Here is a 7,133-nt window from a genome sequence, read left to right on the forward strand (position 1 = left end):
CGTGCCCACCGTGCTGACACACGCTGGGCAGACACCTGGCCCTGCTGCCTCCACACTGATGGACATCAGCCCAGCGAGGGCGGAGGGGAGAGGAAGGACAGGAGGAGGAGAAGGAGAAAAGGAGAAGGAGAAGGAGAAGGAGAAGGAGAAGGAGAAGGAGAAGGAGAAGGAGAAGGAGAAGGAGAAGGAGAAGGAGAAGGAGAAGGAGGAGGAGAAGGAGGAGGAGAAGGAGGAGGAGAAGGAGAAGGAGAAGGAGAAGGAGGAGGAGGAGGAGGAGGAGGAGGAGGAGGAGGAGGAAGAGGAGGAGGAGGAGGAGGAGGAGGAGGAGGAGGAGGAGGAGGAGGAGAAGGAGGAGGAGGCGGAGAAGGAGGAGGAGGAGGAGAAGGAGGAGGAGGAGGAAGAGGAGGAGGAGGAGGAGGAGGAGAAGGAGGAGAAGGAGGAGGAGGAGGAGGAGGAGAAGAAGGAGAAGGAGGAGGAGGAGGAGGAGAAGAAGGAGAAGGAGGAGGAGGAGGAGGAGAAGGAGGAGAAGGAGGAGAAGGAGGAGAAGGAGGAGACGGAAGACCCCAGGGAGCTGCTCCTTTGCTCCTCCACGGGGATCCTGGCCAACCCCCACCTCTGCCCTCCATCCCAGAGCTCCCCAACTGTACAGACACCCCAGTTCCCACCATCCCCTCCAGTTCTGCAGTTTGCAGAGGGACCCCCGCACATCCAGACCCTGCGCCCCCTTGCAGACACCCCAGCTCCACTCCATCTGTTTCTCCTTGCTTTATACAGCTTCTTTGAGCTACACATTTCTAGTTGTTTTGAAAGGAAACCACAACTGTTGTGACACTAAGGGACTGGTTTTGCATTAAAATAACTGGATGGAGAACCACAGGCTTAGGAAGGATTTGTATGCATTTAGTGAAAAGAGAACTGGGTTCTTACATGATCTGGCTAAAAGGGCAACATGAGGATGTTCCTGTGAGTTGGTTTAATCTGAATAACTTCATACGTTTTGATACAGGCTGATTTTATCAGTGCACAAACGCTCCTCGAGACTGCAATGAAATCTGCTGCGTGATTTCAAACAGTCTCCGTGGTTTTCAAACAAGGTTTTGTATTGTCATTTTCAACAAACAGACAAACCACACGAGCTGTTTGGAGCAGCGAGTCCTTTGTACTGCCCAGTTTTCCATTGGACAAGAGCCGGTAAACCATGCGGTGACTAACGGCCTGAGGCCCCAGAGGAGTGTCACCCCACACCTCTGCAGAGCTGCTCGTCTGTCCCCTGGGCTCTTCTCTGCTTGCCTCATCAAAATACCGCTTCTTCAGAACACAGAGGACGTGAAGCACAGGGCTGATTCTGAAGAGTCACGAATAACAAGCCTCTTGCCGAGGGTTGGAAATGTCCTGAACGGCTGGATTCCTGACCTCTGCACAGCCTTCGCTTTTGTGAGCTTTATATCAGATTTTCAAACCCTTGCAGAAGTATAAGACAACAATCCCGAGCCAACATCTTGGTGGCTTTTACAGCCAGTAAACCCCCGCACCTCTCATTTACCTTACCAAGGAAATCAGGAAGATGTTTTACAATGAACCAAACATGAGCAACAATCCAGAAATACACTCAATATCTGTACGGTTTGTTTTTATACAAATGCATACCAAGGTCTTAGCACTACATATAAGGAAAATAAACCCCCCAACAAACAAAACAAACAAACCCCAGACAAAGGCACCGCTCAGTTTCAGCAGCGCAGAACGGAGGTGCATTCGTGCCCACAGCACACAGCTGAGCGCACGCGTCTGTATGGACACACGACCGGGTAACTGCCTGTTCAGAACAGACGCTTTGGGAAGCAACCTGCGCAGAAAAACCTTCACAAACGTAATGCAAAATCCCTGCTTCTTTCAGTCTCCGTTACATTTTCTTTGAGGCCAGACTGTAGTCATATGCCAGATCTGTACTCATGCTGGTAGCAAGGGCAGCAGTATGTGAATAGTTGAAACGCGGCCCTTCGCTGCAGTCTCCAGAGGAGGGCTGGTCCTGCAGCTGCGCGGCAGGCTCCCGAAACGGCGTCCTGCCACCCCGGCTTGCGGCCACAGCCGTGGCACAGTGCAATTAAACTGATACCAGAGGCAATCAAACACGTAGTGAAAGAGGAAGAAACTCTGCCTCTGTAGCATAGTAATGCTGCAGCCTACTGACTGGAGAGTGCTTATCTTTGCTATTTTCTCCTCCTTTTCTTTAGGGACTACCTACACATTTCCTGGGCTCTCATGAACTCACAATCTTCCTAAATTCCCACAGTCCATCAGGCTCAGGAAAGAATCAATCTAATACTTGAATGAAAACAAGACGCTCGGCAGGTCCCGAGCAGACCCACACTTCTCTGTGCACACACAGCCAAGCTCCTTGCACTGATTAGCACACATGTATATCCTCCTTCAGTCACTTTGAAAAAACACAGACATCTCTAAACTTAATAAAGAACTTCTGTTAGAAAACAAGGCCTTTCTGCACTGCATGCTAAGTTACAGCCATTTCTATGAATTCAGCTCACGGCACGATAAACACAGACAGGAAACACCAGCGACAGAGCTCGAGGGGAGTTGCATCCTTACGAATGAAAGAGCAGCGGTTCGTGTCTCGGCAAGGCGTTACATTTGCGCTCGCTGTCACCCAGCAGCTCTAAATGCACAGAAAACACCGGAGGCTCCCCGGAGCAGAGCCCGTGCAGACCCACCTGCCGCCCGGCGCCATCCTGCGGGGCTGCGGTGCTGCGGGTTCTGCCCGCACACGCGTCTGCGGGCAGGAGCACAGAGCCAGCTCTGGGGACACGGCCCTGTGCCTCGGGGGACGAGAGCCGCCTCTCCGCCGCCGCTGCCAGGCTCGCACCGACCACTCCTGCAGGCTCCCAGGGAGCTGGTTTACCTAATTACAAGAAAATTAAAAATTAGTCCTTTCTCTTTTAGACACAAATCCTCCACTGAGCAGTTTCTCACCTTTCCCCACGTGAAAGCCCTTGGCCAAGCCTGCTGCCCAGCTGGGATGGGGCGGACGGGGCACAGCACCCACATGGGAAAGCACCCGTCTGCTCCCGGGAGCTGCTCCTCCTTCCCCCAGTGCTGGGAACAGATCTCCAGGGCAGCAGGGATCCCTCGCACTGCTGGAGCAGCGCTTTGCTCTGGCCACGGGGACCCGCTCGGCGTGGGGCTGGCGGGACGGCAGCTGGAGACGCTGCTGCCGGGCTGGGGACCACTCCAGAGCCACCACCCCAGGGCCACCGCTCACCTTACGGCAGCAGAACCTGCACTTCACAGCCAGAACCAGCCCTGGCAACTAAACCTTCCTGAACCATCTGGTTACCAAAAAGTGAGAGTGTGCTTAAGAACCCACTGTCAGAAGGACCCAACTCTCAAGTAACACAGTGGTCTTTTTAAGAAAAAAAAAAAATCCCACAGTACCCTTCAAAAGCCATGAAAGGCTTGATACTGTTTGGTAGGATTATAGTGTAGTGGACGTCATTTTGACATGTCTTAAATCTGAATAAAGCCTGCCTTAAATCGCTAGGTTATGGCTGTGCAAGGGGGATGTTCAAGCAAGCAAAGACTTCAGAACTGCAGTCCTCTGCGTGCGTGAGCCTCACGGGCATTCACGGCCCCGCGCAGCTGAGCAGCCGCAGGAGCGGGATGCAGGGTGCTGGGTGTGCGAGGGAGCTGGGCGCAGCGCCCAGCCCGCAGCCCTCGCTGGAACAGACGGCACACACAGCAGCGGCCGCTGCCCGTGGGACCACCCGTGCCGGCACCGCCCGCGCCGGCACCACCCGCGCCGGCACCGCGCTCCCTACCTGCTCGGCTCCCGTGGCGCAGCAGGGCTCGGCGCGGCCACCGGCAGGAGCCCGATGCTCCGTGTGTCACCACGTCCGCTGCGGGGCACCTGAAACAGCCCTCAACCCCTTTCCCCTCCCAAAACAAACATCAAAAAACCAAACAGCTTTACACTTCACAGGAACACAATGGCAGAGTGTGCTTAATTTATTAAAACGGCCACATCTTTCCAAAAGTATATCTGTATGTAAAATACACATCCAAAATACAACATCTAAACAAATTATTTACACCCAGGGCAGCTGCAATATCAAGCAATAACCTCAGCAACAGTTTTAAAAATAACTTGCTGCAGTGTACACTACATTAGGTGTTTCACAATATGAAGGTTGAATTTTAGCATTGTACTGCTATACTAACCTCTAAAATATTACAGTACTCCAGAAAAAAACATTAATGCTTCTCTAAAAAACAGAAAACTCAGAGACTGGTTTGTAGACTAACAAAACACTACACATTCCTCTTTGGGGACTGAAAACTACAGCAGATTTAGACAGAAATGTAATAGCTACATTCAAAATACATTCAGTCTCTTTATGCCAAAAATACATTCAGAGCCTTTGGTTACAACTTATTGCACATTTCTTATATTCTGTAGAAATGCATTGTACCTCTTAATGCTTCTTTCCCCGTACATTTATAGAAGGTGCTGCCTGTAAAACAGAACACGGATGTCTCTCCCAAAAGCCTCCCCGCCTGGGACCCGCGCGCCGCTGGAGCAGCAGGCACACGGGGCCCAGGGAGACGCTCTCTGCTCAACGCCCAGACCCCTTGTGGGGACCAGACACATTCCTAAACTAATTTATTTATAATTCCTGAAAGTACTGCCAAGAATAGAAGTGACATAACAATGACAGCATCACGGGAGTCGTTATAGCATTACAGGAGGGAACGATCTTGGGTAAGTGCAAATGACTATAAAAGTAGTAAAGTGCAAGAGAGATTACAGTTTGAATTTCTCAAGGGGTATTTGGGAGGAGTAGTTAAGGAAACAACAAAAAATAGGTGCTAGAGAAAATGTTAATTAACTTTCCCTTTCAGTTCATTTTCCATGTGTTAAGTTCTAGGCTGTTATTAGAAGCTAATTAAAAAAATGAGTAACTCCCCCAGACTAGAAGCATCAATTACAAGAGGCTAAATGTGGTGACTGGTCTGCAGCATCTTTGAGCTTCAAAGTTTCTAGGAGCTTAAGAACTTGTGCTTTAGATGAAGATCAGCAGGAACACCAGCAACCTCTCCAGAAACCTCCTCCTCCTCAACCCACCCCAACGGCCTCGGCATAACCTCTGTTCTTAAATCCAAGCAGGACAAACCCACGCTGAGGGAAAAGGCCACTAAAATAAGGGGGCTGGTCTCTTTCAAAGGAGCACACAGTTTACAAACAATCCCAGCACAACAGCAGCAGCCCCTTGACCCAGCTACGGTTAACTCTGTTTTGCTAAAAGGTGCCTCTGCCTCTCAATAACAAAAGACCCAGGGGACCTTCTGCACCAACACCAAATTCCTCCACCGTGCAACCCAGTTCACAGGGAAAGAAGCCCCAGGAACAATTATCTGATAGACATCAAGGGCATGGATACATTCAAAGGAAAATACGGATAAAAAGTGCATAGGACTGAATTTAAGATGGAAGAAAAATTCCTAGAGAGCACTCCAATCACTCTCCCCATGAAGAATGCCTCCATTTTAGGCAAAAAGATTAACACATTTTAAAAGCGGTTTAAGAGAAGCTAATGGTGTCCCTCGGTCACCCTGCATCTCGTACGGCAGCCGATCCAGCTTTCGGTAGGGAGCGTTAGTGCCTGAGGACCGCGGCAGGCAGCACAGAGCCCGAGCGCCGCGGGGCCGCACCGCCTCCTCCGGGCACCCGCCCAGCGCCGACCTCCCAAAAGTCCATCTCACCTGCACGCTTAAACACTTTTGGAGAAACAGGCCCGAATCAGCACACTGCTTAAAATCACTTGTACTCCACTGCCGCTGATTTCAAACACCTTACTCTGCAGATTCACTGAGTTTATTTCAATTGATAAAACATTTCCTTTTCCCACTTAAAAAAATAATCTTTGATTGTTCCTTTTTAACATAAGGATTTTTTTCAAGTTACGTTCTACAAGAACAAATGCTGGATCTTAGGTCTGCACATCTTTGGATACCCAAGTAAGCATCTCTCCTTGGATCACACAGCTGCAACAACCACCCTCCAGCCGCTCAGAAATGCACATCTGCTGAGCTCCCCCGTGCAGCTGAAGCGCAGAACAACTAAACCTGTAAGATGACTTTGATTACATCTCAGAAAGCACGCTGGAGGAAAAGTCGGTAGCAACGTTCTCCGCCACGCAGCCCACAGACACGCGCAGGCGTGCGTTCTTAACACAAGCAGGAGCGACCAGGTTTACACAACAGGTAAACGGCGTTAGGGCCCATTTATGGGACAATTAACAGCCATGAAGAGTCCGCGGTGTCCCAAGCGTGTGTGTCGGGATGGAACACGCAGCACTGACGCTGCTGACCGTCCCATCCGGTCACAGTTTAACCCCTTCCTGCACGCCAGAGCCCCAGCTCAAGAGGTTTCATGCCAAAGATCAATCTTAATACCATAATTAGTGAACAGCTTATTTCCACAGAGCTGCATGTGCTACTTTGAATTTTGCGAAGCTTTGCTACTCTGGAGACATCTCTGGGCTTAATTTCCACAGACACCTGGATTTAGAAACATTTAAAGAATCATATTATTATGAAGTGTATCAGTTTGGCTATTAAAAATATTGGAACACTATATTCATACGTGTGGAGTGGGGCAGAATTCACAAAATACCACATCAGTGAGTTATGAAAAAAACACCCCACTTCCTATAGCTCACAGTGTTATGGGAATACGATGAGACGTTAATACTTTTCCCCAAGCTGGCGCTATTACAGAAATGCATACAGAACCTCTGGCAGGCTGCACTGGCTTCGTAGAAGGACGTCAGCACTTTAAATCGCCATCTTAGCCGTTCCCCGGGCTGTGACAGACGGCAGCGAACGGGACCCTGCCACCCCAACACCGCTGCGCTGGCTCCGGCCACTCGTGTCCCCAGAGCCCCGAGCCCACGAGCGGGCGGTGCGGAACGCCGGTGCACCCAGAAACGAACCCGCCTGCCAAGGGCCGACTTGCTAACGCTCCCCCAGAACATCAAAGGCACTAAGAAATGTTACCAGTGACAGATTGGCAAGACAGCATTGTTTAAAAATGTACACTTTCTCAGTTTAGGTAGAAT

Source organism: Nesoenas mayeri (genome assembly GCF_963082525.1).
Source record: "Nesoenas mayeri genome assembly, chromosome: 6".
NCBI lineage: Eukaryota > Metazoa > Chordata > Aves > Columbiformes > Columbidae > Nesoenas > Nesoenas mayeri.